Here is a 23,811-nt window from a genome sequence, read left to right as displayed (position 1 = left end):
CCTACGGTTCATCTTTTTGTCAGTCATTTATTAACTAACAAATAAGTCCAACCTTATCAAGGTGGCATTACTTGTGACTGGTTTTGCTCTGACATCATGGACATAAAACTGCGTTCAGATGTTTCACAAGCAAAATCTCTAGTTTCCTATGGCCTTGAGAATCTTGCAGGAAGAAAACTGCATTAAAAAAAAATTTAGACATAGAGCATCATAACAGGCCCTTTCAGCCCCTGAGCCCATGTCACACAATTACAACCAATTGACCTACAATCACCGCTGCACTTTGAAGGGTGGGAGGAAACTGGAGCCCTCCAGGGAAAACCCATGCAGGCATGGAGACAACTTACAGACAGTACAGGATTCAAACCACGGTCCCATCGTTGGCACCATAACAGCGCGCTTTTCCCAATAAAAGATAAACGTTGTTTTCGCTAGATCAATTCTTCAAGAAAAAAAGTAAATGGTTGATGATTGTTATCAGATCCACATATTTATGGCTACACATTATGTCCCAAAGAATATGGAATAGATCTTCCTTTTATTTTGTCTTAGCTTGACCCAAGTACAGTCATAAATATTTACATGGAAATGTACCTACTGAAGACTGGGGATCAACCACGAGTGTCCAATTTTTTGTTCCACTAAAGACACGAAGGAGATAAATAGATAATGTGAATTCTTTAAAACATTTGACAAATCCTTCTAAACTTTGGACAAAATAATTCATTGGAATTTTTCACTTCAGAAGATATTATTCTATTCATTCCATGAATAATTTATGCATAGTACATCCTGCAGCTGTGGAATTATGAAAGCAATCATGGGAAATCAGGGATTCACTTTTATTTTTTCTTTATAAAATATTTTAATTGAATTCAATATAATAACCTCATATACATTAACATAACAGAAGGAAATATCAAAATGCTTACAAAATAAATAACTGGTAAAATTGATCTAATTAACAGATTCCCATTTTCATTATCAATTTATATTATTAAGATTAAAAATGAATATCACATGAATTACTTTATAAGCAATCTGCTCATAACGGTAAATTATCAATTAAAATTATAGTCTAGGACCATCATATATAAACTCTAATTAATCAACTTACATTATAAAACAAAGAAAAAAAAGAAAAAACTTACAATAAACTAACTCTAATCTAACCCCTCCCTCTAAACAAAGTTTCTTATACAAAAAAACAAAGAGAAACAAGAAAACTGGATTGGATCGTTACCTCCAGAAGCCAGATGGAGCATCGCCGGAGAAGCCCAACAGCCTAAAACCACCAACTATGATAATATTCTATGAATGGACTCCATATCTTTTCAGACTGGTACTTTTTATCTTTTATATTATTTCTAATTTTTTTCCAAACTTAAATATGCCATTATATCATGAAGCCACTGCCCATGAGTTGGTGGAAGTTCATCTTTTCACTTCATTCAAACCCCTCGTCTGGCCATCAACATACTAATGGCTAAAAACTTCTCTTGAGATACAGACAAAGATATCCTCAGATCACAAAGAAAGCCAAACAAGGCAATTAAAGGGCATGGATCTATTTTAGTTTTAAAAATCATTGATAAAGATTGAAAAATGTTTCCCCAAAATCTTCCTAATTTGGAACATCCCCAAAACACGTGGATTAGTGAGGCCTCTACGATTTTACACCTTTCGCACAATGGATCAACTTCTATATAAATATGAGATAATTTAAATTTTTTGCACCTTCTGTTAGAGATACAGATTTTAAGGAATAGTATAGATCAGGTATTAAAAGTTCCAAGGATTTATTTATCCGTAAGATCTTTGCAAGTTGGACATTTTGTCCAACCTAAGCTGCGTGACTTTCCTCAAACTGCAGACTTAAAAATTCTTGATATATTTTTTGATTTGCAGTTTGTTCACTGTGGGTTAATAACACATGTTTATAATAGTTTATTGGATTTAAGACTGACCTCAATGGTTAAGATTAAAAATGAAAGGGAATGGGATCTTAATATAAATTTTTCAGCTGAGGTCTGGCATTTTGCTCTTAGTTTGATTCATGACTTTGTGCTAGACATTGTTTATTACAATTTAAAGTGGTATACAGAGATTTATTTTTAAAGTTTTTATCAAATATTTGCCATCCAGCTGTTGCAACAACGTGTCAATGCACAGGTTCATTTTAATTAAATCTGTTCTTCAGTACTTGTGGTTTAAATAAGGATAGATAATGGTGGGTAATAAAACTTAATCATTGCTTTGAGTTTGTTTAATAAATTGTTAACATTATCATGTAAAGTAGAAACTAAACTTGATTCGAAAGAGTGAAATCTTATCCAACCATTCAAAGTTTATTTGAATAAGACTGGGATATTAAAGATGCAATTTTTCATTAATTTTTCAGACGGCAAATACAATTGACAAGTCTAGCATTCACAGTCCTTTGTGATAGTGGGATGTGAGTGGGAAGGGAAGGTTGAAAATCATTGCTCTCGGCCCAATTGTTCCTGAAATATTTTGCTGGAGAAAAATTGTCGTAGACCTATTTCCTTTGGTTATGAAACTGTGCACATAATGAGCCAACAGTGGTTTCAAACTTTTTCTTTCCACTTTAAGCAACCCTTACTAATTGCAGAGCACTTATGGCATAGGAATACTTAAGATGGAATGTGAGTTTTAAAAAAAAGTTGCCCACCCCTACTTTAGAATATAGCAGAAACAGAGTTGAGCTCTTTGAAATGTACACAATCCTTCAGGGGCTTGACAGGGTAAGTTTGAAGATAATGTTTCCCTTGGCTGGCTCCATATAACTATCTTTATGTGCATTCCTGCTCATCTCCCAGTACCATTAGGGAGCAATTTGTTTCTCTCTATGGAGATTCTGCCCAACTTATTGAGGATTATTTTTATTTCAGACTTCCTGTATGTAGTTTTTTTAATAATTTTTAATGAACAGGTCAAAATCCCTTAAAGCAGAGAAATTGCCATTTTTATATTTTGGAAGCAGGATGTATCCAACAGTCCCGTTTCATTCATGTTGGACTGCAAAATTTGTTAAAGTTACCCCTACAATACAATGCAAGTTTACGAATGCCCAAGGGTTGCCAAACTGGTGCCCTTGCAGGAGAGAAGGTCCTGATGTTATACTAACCTGGTGATGCACGCCCAGGCTATACCAGACTATAGGATATAGTCAGCACTGACTAGGCTGCAGCTATAGTTAGCATTGCCACAAACCAACTCTCAGGAGCCCAGCGGGAGGAGGTTAATGACAACGCACTGGTGGTGAGCTGGAGAAGAAAGTGACACTCCAGCATGAATCGCAGTTAAAAAATAAAGTCCATCACTAGAAATGGGCATCAAGTGACAGTTCATACACACATTCATGGCGATAGAGCCGGCTGTGACAATGTATAGAGTTGAAGGTGTACTATAAGTGACTTCTATGCATCTCTCCAATAACATTACAGTAACTGCGCCCCCTGCTTTTTGCTTATACTTTGAATCGGGTTTAGGCCCGAAACATCAGTAATACATCTTTTCCTCCTATGAACACCTCAAGACCTGCTGGGTTCCTCCAGCATTTCTGTTTTTACTACAATCACAGCATCTTTCTCTCTTGTTAGTGTGCAAGTGCCAGGAGGTATCACTAGATGGCACTCCAAGTCTATTTTGTTACCGCACTGCATCATTGAACAGATACATGTCCTTTTATGGTTGAAGGATTGTGGCTCTGGATCTGTTTGAATAATAATCTTTGACAAAAAAATCCATTTAAGTTCCCTTTCTTGATTTGCAATCCTTGTTTTGATCCCTGTTTTAGCAGATAACATTATAATTTGTTGGTTAGACCCAGAGGTCCAGCATAAAACGATCATGTCAGGATTAATTTCTTTAAATTTTAATTTGGAGATACAGCACGGAAACAGGGCCCTCTGGCTCATGAACCCACTCCACCCGAGAACACCCATGTGACTAATTAACCTACTAACCCTGTATGTCTTTGAAATTCCAATATTATTAAAGCAAATGTGTGAAGTGAAATTTTAAGCAAGATAGATTGAGTTAGACAGAAAAGTTCATGTATTCATTCCTTTCAGGATCAAAATGCATATTCTTATGTGGCGGATTTAAACACGGGCAGCAGTGATTTGACAATGGGCTAAACTGATTCCAAGTCACTGGCATCAGGACAGCACTGTATTTGACACCTGAGTGTGTTCCCCTGATTCCTATAAAATGATCTTGTGTTTTGAAACACTGCTGTTAAGGGGGCATCAATATTTCTCTTCACTACTCTGAATGCATATTGGAAGCATAATGTGAAGTATTCACCTAGAACTCACAAAATAATTTCAGTAGTCACCTTGCATAAAAGAAGGAAATTGATTGAGCAGCACAGAGAATAATTGAGGTTAATTGAGGTGATTTACACAAGTGCCTCTAATCCAAGGTTACCAAGACATTAACTGTCACTGGCTGAGCTCTTGCTCTACCTGAGTGGGTCAATTTGAAGATCATTATTCAGGCCTGTTGCTCTGATGGTGAAGATATTCTTTAGCCAAAAAAATTTGGAAACCTTATCCGACCTGTCAGGGCAAAATTAAATACACCGCTGAATGAAGGAATGTTTAAAATGGAACCAAAAGAATGCTAAGCTGAAATGCAGACAAATAAATCTAAATGGATATTTGTAAATTTCCTCTTTGCAATTCAGCATTTGGCCTGGAAAATGTAATACAACTGAGATGAAATGATCATGCTCACAATTTATTTCTCAACTGCAACAGAAAATAAAAAGTAATGATTAAAAGCTTTGTTCTTCTGCCTACACTTCCAGGACTTTTTTTTAAAACCAAAATAGACTTTATTCTCAATAAATTATTTACAAAAGGGAAACTGTTCAAAGTCTCTTCCCACCCTGAGTTTTATATCCATATGTTTCCATCTTTGGACATTGTTATATTCATTTCCACTTTGCCACCACTGTGGCATGTTGCCGTTACTTTCCCCCTTTGTGGCTTGAGGGACTTGCTCTCAGTCTCAGCCTCTCAGTGTCTGGTAATGGAAGGACTCTAGACTGAGGTCCTTCCCCATGGGAGGGGCAATACTGAGGGAGCTCTGTACCACTCGGCACACAGGCCAGGAAGAGCCCATCTTTTACCCAACTCACTTTGCCCTCCCAGTGGGATCTGCAGAAATAAGAGGTTGCAGACACCAGCAATTTTACGTGGCACTAGAGGTTCCCACATTGGATGGCAGGAGGATGGAGTTACATCTCCATGGGAGTTTGCTGCAGTCAGTTTGGGATGGGAGGGGGGTGTTAATATGACTGGTAATGTTGGGTGGTAACAGCATAATATGAATGCTACAATGTCAAGAGCACAGTCGTGGCAGAGAGAAATACCGTCAGAGGGACAGCACGGAAGGAAAACCACAATTGGAAGGGCAGCAGAGAGGGAGAATGCATGGGGGAAGCACTTGGGGAGCTCTGTACCATGAGAGGGGCAGCACTGAGGGAGCTCTGTACTGTGGGAGAGGCAGTACTGAGGGAGCTCTGTACTTGGGAGGAACGGTATTGAAGGAGCTCTGTACTCAGGAGGGTCAGTACCGAGGGAGCTCTGTATTGTGGGAGGGGCAATACTGAGGGAGCTCTGTACTTGGGAAGGACAGTATTGAGAGTGCTCTGTATCATGGGAGGGGCAGTACTGAGGGAGTTCTGTACCGTGAGAACGGCATATTGAGGGAGCTCTGTACCGCGGGAGGGGCAGTACTGAGGGAGCTCTGTACTTGGGAGGGACAGTATTGAGAGTGCTCTGTACCATGGGAGGGACAGTATTGAGGGAGTTCTGTACCCTGAGAAGGGCAGTATTGAGGGAGCTCTGAACCGTGGGAGAGGACAGTACTGAGTATAACTTCCATCAGCTTTCTGTTGTTTACCACGGTCACCTATCACAGTGAGTTAATGCTCGCTGAAGTACTAGGTTAAAAAACTATTACAGAAAAACCCTCTGTTTTTGCATAGAGCCGCGGTAAACAAGTAAGGAAGAGTTGTGGCTCTCCAAAACAGAATATTACATCAAGTTTATCGACATCTGATTGCACAAGTAAAACCTGACGAAACAATATTCTCCCATTCTCGGTGCAAAACACACGGACACGTAACCAGAGATAACACACACACGTACAAACAATACATATGTAGAACAAGTATTAATCTATACCAATAAATAAATATTGTTTCATGAATATGAGAGTCTCAGGTGGTTAGTGTGAGCAGTTCTCTTGGTTGTTCAGCGTTCTCACTGCTCGTGGGAAGAAGCTGCTCCTCAGTCAGGTGGCGCTGGCTCTGATACTCCTGTACCTCTTTCATGACGGGAGCAGGTGAAAGATGGTGTGTGCAGGGTGGAAGGGTCGTCAATAATTTTATGCTCCCTCTTCAGATAACGATCCCATTAGATCTTGTCGATGGGGTGAGAGAGAGATCCAGTGATCCTCTCTGCCACTCTTATGGTCCAGTTGATTGACCTCCGATCCATTTCTCTGCAGCAACTATACCATACTGTTATGCAACTGGCCAGGTTGCTCTCGATAGATTTCCTGTAGAAGGTTGACATTATGGTGGCCGGTAGCCTTGCTTGCTTCAGTCTTCTCAGTAAGTGCAGTTGCTGTTGCACTTTCCTGACAAGTGAGGAGATGTTATGTATCCATGATAGGTCACTAGTTAAGTGAACTCCAAGGGACTTGGTGCTCTCCATTCTCTCCTCGACAGAGATGTTGATGTCTAGAGGAGAGTGGTCGTTCCTGGTCCTCAGGTCCACAATCATCTCCTTTGTCTTGTCCATGTTGGGACTCAGGTTGTTACTCTTGTGCCATATCACGAGATTTTCCACCTCTTTGTATGAATATGCAACTTCTTATTGAGACTGGGCTGTTGAATTGCACCTTGATAATGTGATATTTTATCTGCTCACAGTCAACTTGTTCCAGCAGCTGGGACACCTGAGCAGGCAGATCAAGTCATGGACAGTGTTGTCGTGGCAAACAGGGGTATCTACCCACAAAACAATGCGCTTTTCCAGGGTCAGCATCAGAACAAGTCATAGCTGGGGACATTAGGTAACGGTGGGGAGCATGATCTGACATTCAAAAACTTGCTCAGCGGAGGAGAGGGGATGGTGGTAGTGGTGCCTATCTGCTGACCATGAACAACCTCTGTGCACTGCTGCCACCATCCCCTTCCTAAGTAACAGACAAATGTGTTGCTTATATTCCATGGAGACTAGTGATGCTCAATGCTAGGGATGCTTGATGCATGCTAGTGACACCCGTGCTGCAGGCGCGGAGGGTCACAGTACTTTGTTTGGGGGGGCAATGCCTGTGAAGTTCCCCCCCCCACCCCCGGCACCGACCCTGCGCTTTTCTCATTCAGATGGGTAATCGATTAAATGTTGCACAAGGTCAGAACAAAAATTGTTAAATAGCATCATCAATGGAAAAATTTACACACCCCACTGGTGAGAATTGTGCATAGAAATATCGGAACGATTTTGCATTACCTGAGTCAAATTCAATGTAAAACAGTGGTGGGATCTCACGTTACCTCTTACAATGGAATATTTATTGTTGTCAACCAGAAGGTCACCGTCAGTAAATTTTGCTGTTCCAATGAGATCCCCAATTAGACTGTCTTCAAAGACATTAAATGTTCTCGATCCTGATATAACTCATGTACTGGTGTGACCTTCAAACTCTGGCGATACCTAAGTAAACAGATTAATTTGCTTAGTTAAAGTTCAGAGGTGCCTCACCAACTTGAAATTTCAAATAAGTGATGTAACAAAATTATAGATAAACTTACTTGTCGAGTGAGGCTATAATCTTAACCATTTTGGGTGTTGAAAAGGAACAGCAGTGGATAAGCTATTGTCATACTGCAAAGTGAAGGGCCAATCTGTAAAATATTTGGTGTTTAAGATTTCATATTTAGGTTCTCATCAAAATAAAGCCCCTATACTTTTTCCAATTACTCATCTCATGCAATTATTATTAAATTGTTGACATAAAATAAATATTTATTTTAATTCATATTATGTTATCCTATCAATTCGATACTCCTGGTTCATTTCATTTCCAAGGCATGAAGACATTTCTGTCACACTACTTGCTGCTCTAATCCAGCAGGTTTCCTTTGAACAGAAATTCTACACAGTCTTTAAGGATGAGACAAATAAAAATGTGAACAATTCAAGGCCCAGCAGCCTTGTTCGGAAACTTCAAGGAAGCTCAACGGGTCTGAAGTGGTATACAGTGGTGTTTTGTCAACAAAAATAGCCATTTGGTCATACATTATACTGTTTCTTCAAACCATGAGTTTATTGCAACAAAATCTCAATGAATTTATTTATACTTACATTTATTTCATTTCCACTTTCTGAAGAATATGAGTCAAGAACCATACAGTACTTCAAGATATTATTTATTGCCGTTCTGTCATTATCCCAGCAATTTAATGACATCACTGGAGTACGCTCTGGGGAAATTTCAGCAAGTTCCATTCTGGGAAATGTGACATGGTTAAAAGTTAAAGCTACCTAATAAATGCACTTTGGAAGATCAACATTGCATCCAAATCATACTAATGCCCATATTAGAATCAGACATCAGGAGTAAAGATTATGTTTATCATTGTAGTGTTTCGAATCTCTCTGCAGTGCAAGGACACACTTACCTGACCTAATGATCTCGTACTTGTGTTTGAAGTATCGGAGCGTCTGAGTATAAACCTGTGTGCGTCTGTGTTTGGAACTGCCGTGTCTTTCCTGACGTCCCCGCTCCTGCCAGCAGCCCGACAACCCTGCTCCTGCTAGCAGCCCAACGTCCCCATTCCTGCTGGCAGCCCGACGTCCCCGCTCCTGCCGGCAGCCTGACACCTAAGTCCAATGACTCATCATGTTTGCATTAAATCGGGGTGCGTAAAATTGGGGTTTCACTGTATAATGAGTTTATTATCACATACACTGTGCAATGTACAGATGAACTGAAATTATTACTTGTTGCATCAAGGATGAAGGGAAGACAGGGACAGATCACCACAGAAAGAAGATATGTATTAACAAATAAAAAATGCAACCCAAAATAAATTTTTATCCAGAGAATGATGGGAATGGGGAACTTGCAATTGGGTTAATGTGAATATTCTAGATGCATTCAAGGACAAGTTATACAAAAAAAATGAGGGATCAAGAAAAAGACTGAGTTTAGACAAGTGGAATTGAGGATGGAGCCTTGGAGTGAACTTAGACTTGTTTCAGTGTTTTTTTAATTTTTAAAAGTTGGAACAAAAGTCTGAGGTTGACTTGCAGTTTACCATTTACCAGACATAGGAATATGAATCAATAATCTCATCTAAAAGCTAAATTAATCTTTGTATTTGTCTCCACTTTGTGGTAAAATTTCCTCTGAAATGTTACTTTGCCTTTAAACAGTGGATTCAATGAGTGACCACCAAAGTCATGATGAAGGGCCTTTCATTTGAAAATCTCAACTCTTTCTTTCTCCATAAATGCTGTCTGACCTGTTGAGTAGTTCCAGTATTTTCTGTCTTTATTTCAGATTTCTATCAGTTGCAATATTTTGCCCCATACCATGGTAATAATTTAATGTTCCTCACACAAATACTTAACCGAAAGGGAAGGGAAATTAACATGAGCGAATTGCATTCTCATTTAAAAATTGTGAGGGCTCCATTCATAGCAAGGGACTTGGGTCAGAAAAGGTGAAGAGTTTCAATCATGGGTTAAAAATCCTGATGGAGCATTATTTGTATTTTAACAAGGCATTCTCCAATTCAACCTGCTGCTTGTTATTGCCCTTTTAATAGCTTGTTAAGAATCTGGTGCCCTTTTTCAAAGAAAGGAGCAGGAGTTTGCTGCTGGGAAGATTGAAAATAGCCAGGCAGGAGTTCACTGTGTTGAAGATAATTTCCTAACACTGCAGCCAAGTTATTAAGGTCAGTTGTTAAGTCACATCAGCTGATTCAGTGTTGCTTCTACAACTTTATTGCCCAAGGCTCAGAGGAATTGAAGCAGATCAAGTAATGAACTGTTGACCTTCCAACCCACCCTCACTCATTGCAAGCCTGACCATCTCAAAGTGTGGATCCTGAAATAACTGACCAGGAAAAAGTTATTCACAGGGTCATTTAAGTTTACTTTCGCTGCTAACTGTGCTACAAAGGTTGCACACCGTTGTTATCCATTTGAAGCATAATTTGTGTCTGAATTCTAAAGGGTGGTAAATGTAATGGACAAAAACATGGTGCTATACATTCTTAAAAATTCAGTATCAGTGAATTAGGAATGTCTAAGTTGCAATTTTCTCTAATTTCCTGAAATTCCTGCTGGTGTATTGACCAAGATTTGTTGTTGAGCTGAAAGAAAGGAGCTGAAAGAAAGAAAGGAAATTAACCTACACCCCTCAGTATGTTTCAAAGGGTGGGAGGAAACCTGAGCTCCTGGGGAAAACCCACGTAGACACGGAGAGAACGTTAAAATCCTTACAGACAGTGCAGGATTCTAACCCCGGTCTGATCGCTGGCGCTGTAAAGGCATTTCACTAAATGCTTCTCCAACCGTGCTGCCCCTTAATGATTCATAAAATGCATCCCAAACAAAAAGAATCAGCTATTGCTTGAGAAAGCATCTTCATCCCTGGAGTCTATAGGAGTGCAGTATTTCTTCATTGATCTATGTACTTTGTAACATTCAGTGTTACAAAATGTGAAATTGTTTGTGGGAGTTCAACGATTGGTTCGCGATCTGCCTGATTGTACAAGAGTGGTCAGAACATTGTAGTGAAGACATTCCCTCAAGGCAATTGAATAAATAACCATTTATTGTGATGCTATTCAAACACAAAATTGGCAAGACCATAGGAAGGCAACCTTGCCAGGAATATTTGGTTGTTACCCATGCTGATTCCATCACAATACGATGGACTGTCCAATTTGTTGTCTATTTGTTGAAATATGATTGTGCCATATTTTTAAGATAAACAGGCAGTAGTTGAGCAAAATACATCCTGGAGAATGAACTGTAATGTTCCTCAAATAAATGGTAAACAGTGTTATGTAAACTGAGCCCGTTGGATTGAAAATTGGGGATGCTGTGATGTAAGAAGACGTGATCAGAAAACCTCCCAAGCCTGAACATGCGTATCCTTGCTGAGGAGCAGGATGGTCACTGTGGACAACTTGCTCACCTTCTCAAATTGAGAATGTGATTTCCTCTTCGTCTTCAATTCCACAGCAGGTACTTGGACTTGTTAAGACTCTTACTTTTGTGATGAGGTTTGTGTTACCTTTAGACCTGATACTTCCATGTGGAGGTATCTGGAACACTGAGGAGGGTTATCATTTACATCATGATCAGTGTGTCGGTGGAGGAATGCACTCTATCTGAATCATAAGGCTCTTGCTTCCAGTACTGGCAGTGAATGGGCTGATTTTGTCATATTCCAACAAGAAGGTTATTCTAATATCATCAGTATCTGGAAAGTAAATATGAGAACAATGATGTGGATTTCCAATGCAATGTCAAAGACAAGCTTATCTGTTGAATAGATTTGGGTCTTAATTTTTAAGAAACAATTAAGGTTCAGCCTTGTTATCTCATCAAATGCCCTCTGAAAATCTGATTTTATTACACTAACCAGTTCCCCTTGGTTCATTGTGACAGATTTGTGTTAATATTAATCTTTAAAGTTAAAATGTTATTATACATTTCTTAGTAAAGTTGGCTTTTGGGTGGATAGGGCACATTTACAGATACCACAGACCTTTGCACACAGAATTTCATTTTAAAAGTTGAAATGTCTGTTAAGCCATTGTTCTGCTGGAAGACTGTTTGCTTAAAAAGACTACTAATTCAAAACTGCAAACAGTCATAAATGTCTTATGAATTTTCTCCATTGAGAACTCAAATCAATGTTTGCTGGAGAAACAGCTGGGTATGCAAGAAAGCCATTTGCTGGTTGCGGTGTGCAGACAGATCAGAGTCTGATCCACTCAAATTTCTGGAAGAGATGCTTTTAGCATATGGATGTGAAGTAACTTCAAAAGGACAGCAAAGACCTGCACAGACAGGCTGGAGTCCGTGGATCATGATTCATACTTCTGAAGATGGCATTATGTACTTCAGACAGAAATGATGTCACCTGTCATGTGATGAGACATTTCAGAGAAGCATATTTCTGGAACCAGAGACATTTTGACCAGAAGATGCCTGATAATACAGGATTGAAGAAGCAGTTGCTTGGTCATCCTGTGAATAACACAGGATTGAAATACAATAACTATAAAAGGTACTGTTACATGTTTTGTCCTGGAGAACACAGAATAAATGGCTTTTGAAGGAGGAAGACCACTTCTGCCTGTCTCTTTAAGATGAAGAGGACAGTTCATCCATATCCTTTCCTATTTTGGCACTTTTAACCCTTGTCTGGGTTTGTAAAATTATCGTGGAAGAAAATAGCCACTTCGCTGTCCCTTTGAAAGAGGACAGATTCATCGTGTGGAATACAGATTCCGAAATCTCCATGTAAGCGAGAGAAAAATCACTTGTATGAAGAAACATTGCTCTGAGCACAACTCTACAAGAAATTTGAGTTTTAAAGAGGTCTGATGATTTGATGTTTCAAAATACTTCACAATTGCTTTAGAGCAACAATTTAAAGAAATCTGATGCCTCACACTTATTCCATAATTGATTTTGAACAGCAGTAAAGACTGAGTTACAACATGAAAGCTTTCTGAGATTGAACTTTAAAATCATCTATTCATAATTATATGTTACACACACAGTTATTAATAATAAGAAATTACTATTTTGAAAATTCCATTGTCTCGTTTGTTATAATAGCTGTTGGTTTAGTATATAACAATAGCTCTTACCACTTCAAAGAATTCTAATAAATTACTGGCATAATTTTCTTTTCATAAACAATTTTGTTTTTAAATTTTTTGGTCTTGTTAGAGACTATAAAGTGTATTACAACATGTTAAGTTGAGTTAACTGGTCAGTAATCGTCAGTTTTCTCCGAATCTATTGTGTATTCTGAAATTTCTCCTCTAATACCTGCCGTTGCTTCTCTAAAACTTAGCCATATAATATATCTTAACCACTAACCAGATACTCAAAGAGATTTTGCATCCACTTTAGATGCACCATCCCTCAGTACTTACTGTTTAGCTGGGTCAAACTAAATTAATAATTTAATTTTTAAAAAATGTAGACATATAGCACGGTAGCAGGCCATTTTGGCCCACAAATCTATGCTGCCCAATTTACACCCAATTAACCTACACCCTTCAGTATGTTTCAAAAGGTGGGAGGAAACCTGAGCTCCTGGGGAAAACCCATGTAGACACAGAGAGAACGTACAAACTCCTTACAGACAGTGCAGGATTCTAACCCCGGTCTGATTGCTGGCGCTGTAAAGGCATTTCACTAACCGCTTCTCCAACTGTGCTGCCCCTTAATGATTCATAAAATGCATCCCAAACAAAAAGAATCAGCTATTGCTTGAGAAAGCATCTTCATCTCTGGAGTCTATAGGAGTGTAGTGTTTCTTCATTGATCTATGTACTTTGTTACATTCAGCGTTACAATATGTGAAATTGTTTGTGGGAGTTCAACGATTGGTTCGCAATCTGCCTGATCTTTCTAAGAATTTCAAACCATGTGAAAGATCAAATGTAGATCGAAGGCAGGAAGCTATTAAAATCATAGTCATCGAGACATCCAGCACAGGGACAGGCTGCTCAGCCCACTGAATCTGTGCTGACCATCATTTTTCATCTGTAGTGCAGTCAGTTTGTTTATATTTCTTTTATTTGTTTACATGTGTACATTGTGTACAGTTCTTTTTGCACTAACAATGAATGCTAATTCTGCCTTGGTGTAGGAGAAAGTATTTCAGGGTTGCATGTGATATATATGTACTGTGACGATAAATCTGTAATTGAATCACTGATTATACATTAATTCCACAAAACTCCCAATTTATATTTTCCCTGTATTTTCATCATCTTTCTCCATATCCTACCATTCATTAGGGGCAATTTAGAATGGTGGATTAATCTATTGACCTGCACATCTTTGGATGCAGGAAGAAAGCAAAACATCTGAAGGAAACCTCCATGGTCATGGGGAGGAAGTGCAAATTCACATGGACAGCAGGGCCCAAGAGCCTGGTTCTCTGGCATTATGAAGCATGGTCTCTACTGTGCTGCTAGTAATATATGGAGAATAGTTTCAGATGCAAATTCAATAAAGATATTTTATATGTGTTGTCCAGATTATAGAATTATTTAATTCCAAATAAATAATCCCAACTATCTTTGGTCCATATGTCTCCTAATGTTTACAAGATGCAATGACTATATACCATTAAAAAATCCTGAAAATATCTAATCACTTATTGAATGGTGATTAGACAAGCAAGGCTTCAGCCTCCCATCTGGAGTTTAGAAGAGTGGAAGGGAATGTGACGAAGATGTACAAGAGTCTTAAAAGGATGTAAACATTTCTTCTTGCAGGAGAATATAGAACCATTTATTGATAAGAGGCTGCAATTTAAGAGCCAGATAAAATGAACACTTTTCTCTTTGGAAGTCTCCAAAAGACAGTGGAAGTTAAGTGTTTTGAATACTTATAAGGCAAACAAGAAAGAATTCATGAGCAAGGAGGTGATTAATGTGTGCAGAGGCAAGATCAGATCAGCCGTGGTCTTGCTAACAGTGCGGAGAGGCTCGAGCAGTTGATTAGCCTACCCCTGTTGATTTGCATCTGTACATCCTTTCGACCCAAACAATCAAGGAATTGAGAGAACCATTAATATTATGCTTCACAAAAAAGTAAAAAGAAGCTGAATGATCTGATTTTTAACATGTGCCCATTAGCTAAAGAACTTCCAGCAATAGTGACATTTGGCTGTGAAGTAACGTGAGGTGTTCTGATGCTGAGAAAGGAGACCTATTAATGCAAGCTATCTTGTAAAACTTCCACTTTGTTTCAATGTAGGCTGATCATCAAAACTTTGAGCTTTTCCCATCTTCATAGAGCATGCTGAATCTTGGGCATCTTACGAGCATCTATCAGGTTTCAATCCTGGTTCAAAGATCAGAAGGATAGCTTTTATAGTCTTATCTATAATTCCTCAAAGACTACTTCCTAATACTGTGAATTTAAACGGCAACAGTGGTTTCTTGATTAAAGAAGGTAAGATCTAGCCAAGTGTTTTTCAAACTTTTTCTTTTTACTCACATACCACCTTGAGCAATTCCCTACTAATCACAGAGCACCTATGGCATAGGTATTACTTAAGGTCATATGTGAGTGGAAAGAAAAAGTTTGAAAACCACTTGGGCTAAATCTTGCTTTCTTCAATCAAGAAACCAACATGAATCTTCACAAATTCATTGTAAACAATATCGTCTGCATTCTTGTCTGTGCCATTAGCTTTTGTTAAGAATGTTCTCAAGGGCAGATTCTCATCCATAGTAGAGGGTTTGGTGATATTGACCTTGGAAGACAAAAGATGTGGTTTAATCATTCCAGCGGTGCGTTACGTGGTTAAACCTTCAATCGCATTCTCAACTTTAAGCATGCAGGAGGCAGCATTCAGCATAGACATGGCAAGATCTGTATTGTGTTCAAGCTTTGGCTCTAAATTAAAAATAATATTATTCAACTCAAGGATGTAGCACCAGCTCTAGTCAAAAATAAAGAAGAATTATAACAATTGGCCCAAGCTTTATTAGAACTATCGAAGATCTACCAAATACTCTACCTTCAAAGCCATTCAAAAATGATCAAAAAAGATGAGGCAAACACCTTTTTAAATATATATCTATTTCATTTTGGAAATGCAAAAAGAAATGTTGAAAAGATATGTGTATTTTAAAGTATCTTGAAAATATCTTTTAACGTTACAGAAAACTTAAATAATCCGCTTGAAATTGTTCCCTTCTGCTTGCAAAATAATGCCTCCCTCTGACTTTGTAATGTGGCCCTCTGACTTTGTAATGTGGCATCTCATCTCTTTGCTTCCTCACTGAATACATTGGGTCCAATGCTGCGGGACAAATCACTGACAACCTTTCCCAATTGGAGTTCTCCCCATGTGCAGAAAAGCCAAATTTGCAGTCAATTTAAGCATACTGACTCATGGGTCAAGACAGTTGGCCATGGAGGGTTCCAGCTGACTGCCTGTCTCTCTTCCCAGGTTGCATCTGTGCAGCAGATGTCTCTGGTGTGTTGTCAACTGGTTCTCTGGAAACTTTCCAGGACTGGTGGGCACTGCAAGAGCTGGAGTGTATCCTAACAAGGATGGCAAATTTTGATGTTTTTATTTGATGTAGATTTGTAAGTGATGAATTGAGATTTAAATATGTAATTTTAAAAAATCTGTATCTTAGATTCCATTATGTTGCAAAAAGGTTGTTCTATCTGCCTCTCTGTCTGGATCTGCTAGGATGTCTCCATCTCAATCTGGGCAGAACCTAAATATTCAGAATTCTTCCAGTATGTTGAAAATAAGGGGTCAAGTCTGCAGATCCAGATCCTTTGACATCAAATGGCTCAAGAAATGTGATTCATCACTGACATTTTCAAGATTAATTATTTCAACATTTTTCAATATAATTTACTTGCCAATGTGTTGGCAGTTCTGTTTTAGTGAAGTTGCCTTTACTCTTTGACAAGTAACTTGTCATGTTACTGTAGGGAATTTCATTTATGTGAATGATGTGTGTAATATTTTGTGGATAGCATTACTGTAGGTGCAATACTATTTGAACATTATGGCCACTGAGCAGTTTTTCTAAATAATAGATCCTTAGCTATTTTGTTTAATTGCTGGAATCCTTAAAGTGCACACTAAGCACAAGGCAGGAAATCTCTTTTGCAGTTACATAGATAATTTTATTTTAAAATTTCTGCATTGAAATCCAGCCAATTTTGCCATTGAAGCTGGATGCTGCATTATAACAAATCAATTTACACCTTTTGTCTATTCCAAGAGCAAAAGACAAACAGGAGGTTTCAGTTATAGTAGGTAACTTCATCCAATAATGTTTAGAAAACATTTCAGCCATGTAATGTTCATGATGATTAGCTGGAGAACCACCCAACGATTGCGACTATAGAGAAGAGAGATGTCAGACTGCAGATGCTGGAATCTGGAATAAAATAAACTGCTGGAGGAGTTTAGTTGGGTCAGACATTATGCAGAAGAAGGGATGGTTGAGACCTTAGACCAAGATTATGCATCTGTCTCTCTTGTCATCGCCTGTCCAGCTCTTCTATCGGGTTCTTCATTGATCCAGAAGAATAATCTTGGGTGGGACTTGAGATAAATGTTCCCACAGAGAATGCTATACCAACATTGACCTCCAAGACTGTCAGGGTGCAAGCTGATGAGTGCATCATAAAAGTGGACCAGTGGAGTGCTGAGGCTGTTGTATTCTAGCCGATTCTGTAGAATATCATCAGCCTGAGAAAGGGTGAGATAAATTTGTGGGAAATACAACCATTAAACATGTTGCTCTTAAGATGGAGGCAAAATGAAATTAATAGTGGGCATAGTGCCATTTCATGGCAAATTGGCTTGAAATTCTAGCATATCAAATTTTACATGTATTATTTTTGTATTTAATATTTTTTGGATTTAGTATGTAATGATTTAATTGTTTAATTATAATTATAGAATTTGATGTCCTGAATGAAATAAGTTATGTAATAATTATGGTTATGTTTCTAATTTACACTTGATGTGATAGGATTTGATTGGTTATCATTAGTACATCTTGCGTAGATGGTTTTTATTAAACTCAATAAAAATATTTTAAAAAGAATTTCGAGCATATCCTTTGGTATTCCCAAGTCCTCTCTTAACAGTGGTCACTAAACTACCCAAGCTAATTAATCATAAACTTCATTAAAACAATCCCAATAGAAATTTCCTTAGCACTGATTGTCAATTTTGTTAATACCTCATTGCATTACTTACATAGACTCATGAGATTTGATTACCTTTTTGTTATGGCAATGTTATCTCCAAAGTGTGTATTGTGCCGTGAAATGACAATTTACTGAAATATATTTTCTTCTACATTGGATATTCCTTCTATTTCCTCCCTAGTGGAGAAATGTATTTCAACAATTGAAGCCCCTTTTGCTTGCTGACTGTAATGGTATCACTGCTTCCCAGATGTGACAGGAAAAACAATAGGCTGGCCTTAAACATCTTGCATCTAAAAACAGTAAATGCAGCAGCCTCTGCAAGGGCATTGGACTATCCTGTGATTGGATATTTGCTGCCTGGGACTACCAGATCCTGACACATGCTGGGAGCGAGAGGCCAAGACAAGATTAATAATGGGAGCTTCGGAGTGAGACTACAAGCAATGTGTTGTAAATAGCCAAGGGAAGGACAGTGGTCAGTTTTCTGTGGAGGTGACATTTTAGCTTCCCCCAAACCTTTTAATCCTCTGATTTGTGCCACTTTATAGAACAATAGAATTGTTAGGGTGGAGGCAGCATTCATCATGTGTATTCTAGCGCAAATACTGATGGCATTGCACCAGTTTCATTTTTTTATTGCCCGTATCCTCGTAAATTATTGTCTTCAAATGTTCTCTTTTGAAAGTGTTGGTTGAAACAGATTCAACCAGCAGGCAGTGAATTCTCCATCTTATCTACTTTTGAAATAAATTCATCCTAGACATTGTCCTATATACTATGTACATATATTAAAATAAATATTAATAAATAGTCGAGTCACAGAGCATTGTTTTAGCAGTCTCGCTGCCTGTGGGAAGAGGAAAGGAGATTTACAAGGCAAGTTATTTTTTTAAACACAGAATGGTAGGTGCCTGGAACATGCTGTTGGAGAAGCCAATATGATAGCAACATTAGGGTCAACTTTAGATCAACTCATGAACAGGAAGAGACTAGAGAGAGATAGACCTTGTGCAAGCAGATGGGATTAGCTTGGTTTGGGGTCATCACGGTTGGACATAGTGAGCTGAATGGACCTGTTCATAATTCTCTCAGGAAGGAGAAAAAAGCATTTATAAAACATTGAATGGAGTGCTAAATCAAGGCAATGCGGCTAAAGTAGACGCTAAAATATCACAAATGCATTTTTATTTATGTCCGAAATGTAAAATCCTCAACTTTAAAGTATTCCTGTGAGGTTTTATTTGTTGGATATTTGATGTACTAAACTGTTAATTACAGCTTGAGACAATACAAAACCTTGTGTAACAAAGCAGAAAATCTTGATGGTTCTTTGACTACCTTAAATCAGAATTTATTGTCACGAGCAGGTTACAGAATTCATTGCTTTGCAACAGCATCACTGTGCAAACATGGCTAAAAATTATATTTTAAAAATAAATAAATTCATGCAAAGAAAAGATAAAGTGAGGTGGTGCCTCACTTCATTGCCCATTCAGAAATCTGATGGCAGAGGGGAAGATGATGTCCTTGTGCCACCGGGTGTTCGTCTTTAGGCTCCCGTACCTCCTTCCTGATGGTAGCAGTGTGATTCCCTTGGAGAAGGCTGAAATTACTTGGCAGTGGAGGAATGCAGTTTTGGAATTTCCATGTTAAACTAGATGTGTACAGAAATGCCAAAGGTGCAGCCAGCTTTTACAGAGCAGTGTTGATAAATACTAGTAGTTTCACTATCTTTACATCATCGAAACTACCCTGATTGCAACTTTGAAAAAAGTTCAGAATAGCTCTGGACAAAAAGCTTGGTGGGAATACTGTCAAAGGAATTGTCATGTCCTTGAGCTGACTAACAATATACTTAGTGGATAGAGCAGAAAATGAAGGAATACATGGAACATCTCACAACCACGGTTTCATTTTTGCATTTTAAATGAATACGTATATAGATTCGGGTCCTTATCTGGATCAATGGGAAAATCTTGAGAAGCTGTAGCAAGCATATGACGAGACATCATCAGTATCTCCATCAGTGGAATTCATCTGCACAACTACTCATCCAATGGGATTGTCTGAGATTTGTTGCATTTTTCAGGCCTGACACTAAAGATGAAGGGTCAAGTTTTATAAATCTGTTGCTGGAGTAAACAATATGCATTCTGCCACTTTAATGTTTTCATGAGCAGGTTTATCCATGCATATTAAGAATGTGTGAATTGTTTTTAAGATCTGATGCAAGCTCACTATGTCTCAGACTCTTTACAACCAGTGACATAGCTATGGAAATGTGCTGGACAAATTGCACACAAACAGCAGATCTCACACAATTGCCTGAACATTCTAGTGTGGACAGGTGGGGGTGCTATAGATCCATTCTTCAAGCAGGACAATGATGGTTTCTGCTGCTACAAACATTCAAGGAACCTTTAGAAGAACAATATGCCACCAGAGCTGGGCACATGGCGTTCAGAAGGACAGGGTCACTAGGAGTTGTAGGCCAAAAGAGGACCAAGGAATCAGAGTGGTGATCAGACATTAGAAACCCTGGGAAATTTCTACAGATGTGTGGTGGAAAGTGTGCAAATTGGCTGCATCACAGTTTAATATGGGAACATCAATAATCCTGAGCATGAGCCCTGCACCATATAATGGACACAGCCCAGGACTTCACAAGCAAAGCTTTCTCCATCATCAGGAACATCTAAAGGGAATGTTGCCATTGGAGAACAGCAGCCTTCAAGGATCCACACCACCCAGCAGATGCTCTTTTCTCGCTGCTGCCATCAGGAAAAAAGTATAGATGCCATAAGACTCACATCACCAGATTCAAGAATAGCTGCTACCCTTCCACCGTCAGATTCCTCAACAACCAACTCAATCAGGGACTCATTTAATGGCTCTTTGTACTTGATTAGTTTTCTCCCCCTCTGTATTGCACAGTCAGTTTGTTTACATTTCTTTGTTTACATGTGTACATTGGTAATGCAAAAGAAAACTATACAATGAGTGATAATTCTGCCTTGTCTGTAAGAAAAAGAATCTCGGGGTTGTATGTGATATATGTACTCTGACAATAAACCTGAATATGCAGTGGAAAGTAGGGCTTGAATAAGGATTAGGCCTGGATTGGGAAGTGAATAGATAAAGGACCAGTGGGGCTGCAGCTTGCACACTTTGTACTGAGGTCCAGGGTTTGAGCCAATAGAGGGAATGATCAGTTTTTGGGGTCCTAGTCCAGCACAGTTCTCTGAAGAACTGGGTGTGCTCAGCAGAGATGAAAATGTCAGTCCTGAGATGATGTGAAGTTTTTTCTAGCAATGCTTCATTCTGATTATTGCCTTTGGGAATTGTATTATTTGTTGCAAGCATGTTGCGAGGTTGCATCAGCTGACCTCTCCCAATTCTTACTGCAAAGCATCTGGTCAAATATCTGAAGTGTGGTTATTGTCGTAGTTTACCATGTGACTAATGTCTTAACCAACCTGTTTTGAGAATTTTTCCAAATAGTAAATCTGAGTAAGGAAGCCGAGATAGGTTCTCTATAAAATAGTACCATGTTCACCAAAGAAAGTAGACTGGACTTCCTTTTAACGTTTCACCCAGAGATGCCACCTCTGACAAGGCATCTTCCATCGAGTCCGTCTAAATAATCAGATGGTGTGAATGAAGAGAGGCTGGAGGGACACCATGGGCCAAGCAACATCCATGGTTAGAAACAGCCAGTCAATATTTCACGTTGGAACCCTTTCTTGGGTTTCGCTGACTGACCACTTGTCTCCATAGATGCTGCCTGAACCATTGAGTTTCTCCATCTTCTCTTGGTTCATAAAGGTTTGGGTCAGAATGATTAGCTTAAGGGTGTTGTGGTTAGTGAAGTAATGCACCACTACTACAGCGCCAGGGACCTGGGTTCGAAACCGACGTTGTCTGTTAGGAGTTTGTACATTTTCTGCATGTTTATGTGGGTTTCCTCTGGGTGCTCCAGTTTCCTCCCACCCTTCAAAGCTTACTGGTAGGGGGTTGATGTATTCTGACAGCATGGGCTCATGGACCAGAAAGCCTATTACTGTGTTGTATGTCTAAATTAAAAATGAATAATTCCAGCAACTGTAGGTTTGTGTTTCTCTATTTGGATGAACATCTAAATTCACAAACAATCGGGCTCCAAGTTAAAGGGGCAACCCACAGAACTGATTTTCAATGTGACCTAACAATGTAAATGGTTTAAATCCAAAACTTGAGGGTTAATTTTAATTCATCTAGACAAGAATTACCCAAGATTCTTTCGAAGACTAGCCCACTCAGGGTGGCTTTTCCAACATCACTTTGCCTCACAACGGGGGCTTCATTCTGATCAATAATGTTAATGGTGTGAGTTCCTTCATCAGACATTGTGGAGCTGGGTTTCCTTTACCTTTCAATGTCACCCCAAAGCGAACACCTGCAGTGAACAATATGATGAATTATGCAATTGTGTTGTAATAATGGTGATAACACAAGCACGTCTCCCAGATTTCAACTCTAGTCTGGACCTCGTATTAACTTTCAATGTAATGGAATTCTTCCCAGAATTTGACTCTGTCCTGCAAATGCTGTAAGGAAATGATATCGTCTCACATCTGTTTGAGTGTAAGGGAATTACATTGGCCAGCCTTGTAAAAATAAATTTAAAATTGTGCTCTGTAAATTTAGATGATCTGTTTTTTGACATTCTCATTTCAAATTTGCAGTTATCTCCATGTCTCTCTTTAATAATTTTAATTAATTATTTTCCTTTTGTACTTCATTCAGACCAACTTTTTGTTTTTTATCTGTATAATTATCATCTTGCATAATTTATGTTTTAATTTTTCACAGGTTCTACCTATCACAAACTTCCCTTTTGTTCTTTCTTCCCCTCTCTCCTTCCCTATTTATAACAAAACTGTTCCCCTCCCAACTTGTCTATCTTTGTTACAATGCTTTTTTCCTCAGATGCTGCCTGCCTTGTCGAGTATTGTAATACGTTCTCCTTTAGTAGCAGGAAATACAAAGGACTAGTGCATTCAGGTGAATTGTATTTATACAGTAAAACCCCTTGATATCCGGCAACTATGGGGATTGGTAGATGCTGGATAAGTGTATTTTCCGTTAGCTTGAGATTTACTCTTAAAGTGCCAAAGTCTAATATGTGGATTTTTTCTGCCAGTTGCTTGAAATCCATGTACCAGAGTTTTACTGTATTTCAGAAATGAGCCAAATAACTTTCCTTAAATTTTACACAAGGAATGTAAAGGTCATTGCCTCTATCAAGAAAATGTAACTTTGCTCTTTATCTAATCTTCCTTTTACTTTATGGCTTATCTTACATTGAACGTGCTAATATTTACTGGACTTCGTGCCTTTTATTTTAAGGGAAACATTGTAATCCCCAAAATGTATGGATTTTAAGCAAGAAATTTTCAAAAAACTTGAAATGTTATGTGCCCACGTCTAGCTTTAATCTACATGAGAATTGATTCCATGTTAGTGATATAGTGATATATAACGTCGAAGTACTCGAGATGGCAGAGGTCGACAGCATCGAGTCCACGCTGCTGAAGATCCAGCTGCGCTGGATGGGTCACGTCTCCAGAATGGAGGACCATCGCCTTCCCAAGATCGTGTTATATGGCGAGCTCTCCACTGGCCACCGTGACAGAGGTGCACCAAAGAAAAGGTACAAGGACTGCCTAAAGAAATCTCTTGGTGCCTGCCACATTGACCACCGCCAGTGGGCTGATATCGCCTCAAACCGTGCATCTTGGCGCCTCAC

General features: G+C 38.7%; 1 protein-coding gene across 1 annotated transcript in view; it reads left to right on the top strand.

Moving 5' to 3' along the window:
- Positions 1 to 23,811, top strand: part of sema3c (sema domain, immunoglobulin domain (Ig), short basic domain, secreted, (semaphorin) 3C) — a 270,171-nt gene that overhangs the window by 375 nt on the left and 245,985 nt on the right. The gene's annotated exons all lie outside the window — the stretch shown is intronic.

This window comes from Narcine bancroftii, chromosome 13 (assembly GCF_036971445.1).
Source record: "Narcine bancroftii isolate sNarBan1 chromosome 13, sNarBan1.hap1, whole genome shotgun sequence".
NCBI lineage: Eukaryota > Metazoa > Chordata > Chondrichthyes > Torpediniformes > Narcinidae > Narcine > Narcine bancroftii.
This window is presented reverse-complemented; position numbering and strand designations above follow the sequence as displayed.